Consider the following 1,868-nt stretch of genomic DNA (forward strand, 5'->3'; position numbering starts at 1 on the left):
TATTATTTCAGAGATTTCTAGTGTATGATTTCCAATTACTTCAATGCTAGTATCTCCTGTATTTGCTGTGGTTGGGCTTGGGGCCTGAGACTGTATTTTGTTCTTTCTTTTTGTCATTTTGTATAGCACTGTTCTCTGACCTTTGATGTAGAGCTTTGGTGATGTTATTACCTTAGCACCTTCCAAACTTCTTACCCAAGAGAGATCATGTGGTTAAGGTGTTACAGTTTTGTATTTACAGGTCTACAATTAGGAATATTAATAATGCATAGTAATGTTTAGCAGTTGAAAAACTTTTTTAACTAATATGTTTATACTTTAGACCATAAGAGCAAACAGCATGTCTGTGTAGCTAAGCAGATATTAAATTGATAATTTTTATTTAAATTAGTTTCCCTAAGTTCTTTCTGATCACTTCCCCTTGATGTACATAGTGTCTTCCAAGCAGACTGGTTCACCCCAGTTACCTGTTACCCCCTCCCTCAATTGACAGAGAAAGAGAGAGGATGCTCTCATAGATCTGGGTCTAAGCAAAGTATCTCAGCTTACTGGCTCTGGATGTATCATGTTTGAACTCGTCCAGATGTGCCTGGCTTGGGTCTGGCTGCTGTGCTCAGGTTATTCGTGCTGCAGCCCATGGAACTGAACCTGCCATGCCCTGCTGACGAAGTTAAGCTGGGCGGTTCTGGCCCCTGGCCTCTCTGCAGGGAGCTCTGCTGCAGGGTTCCACACCAGGCCTGTGTGATGGAAGAGTTTCAGGCAAGTGTAGAGATGGTCTCACACACATGTCGGTCCTGGGATTGGTCTGGAAAGGGGCCTGAGGAGCAGTGAGCAGGCAGAAGTTCCCAACCGTGCACCAGGCCTGGACTCTGCTTAAAAGGAGTCTCAACCTCCTTTTCTAACAGGAAATCATTGATTCAAAGGGAAACACAGGGAATTAACAAACTAGAAAGAAGGAAAACAATTAGGGTGTTTTCCCTCCTATGGTTTGGAGATATCAGTAAGAACTATACTTCAGGAAAACTGGCATTGTATTTCATACATTATGGTATTTCAAGCTTCATTCAGATGAAAATCTCTTATATTTGGTCAGTTTTGAAAATATCAAGCCAATTTTTAGTTGGCAAGGATAAAAAAAAACATTCAGTATGTTTCACTCATTCAGTGTTAAACACTTTACAGGATTTCTTAAATTCTTTGAATGTAACTCCCTTTAACTACCAACAGTGTTCATATAAGAACTTTAATTTTGTCACTTATTACTTTGGATTATAGAGTTTTAAGGAGATTTATATCTTCAACATGTGATTGAAGACAGTTTGAAATATCTTAAGCAGTTACCCAGTAAAGAGGAAAATGTCTTTGCTTACCTCTAAGATAATTCTACAGAAGTAACATTTTTTATTTCATGTACACTCAGTAGCAAGAATATAACATTAACCTCTCTTAACAATTTATAGATCAAATTTTATAAAGTTATTTCCAAATATGAATCCCTACAGAAAACACTAGAATAATGGTCATGTAACTATAGGAAACATCTGCAAGAACTATCAGATTAATATAAAGGAGACAAGATCAAAATCAATTTGGAATATGGTATAATAAATATGATAATATAGGAAGGAAAGAACAATATGTAAAATAAATATGCCAAGATATGGGAGGGCCACCTAAGCAGGCACAGAGGCTGAGGATTTGATCCCTGGGCCTGCCCTGCCCTCACGGCAAGCTGAGATATCAATTTAGACTGAGCATGGTGCCGTGCACCTGGAATCCCAGCTCTTGGGAGGCTGTAAACAGGCGGATCACGAGTTCGATCTAGTAGTGACACCTTGAACACCCTGTACCCTTCCTTAAAATAAAAA

This window comes from Octodon degus, unplaced genomic scaffold, assembly GCF_000260255.1.
Source record: "Octodon degus isolate 3935 unplaced genomic scaffold, OctDeg1.0 scaffold00006, whole genome shotgun sequence".
Lineage (NCBI taxonomy): Eukaryota > Metazoa > Chordata > Mammalia > Rodentia > Octodontidae > Octodon > Octodon degus.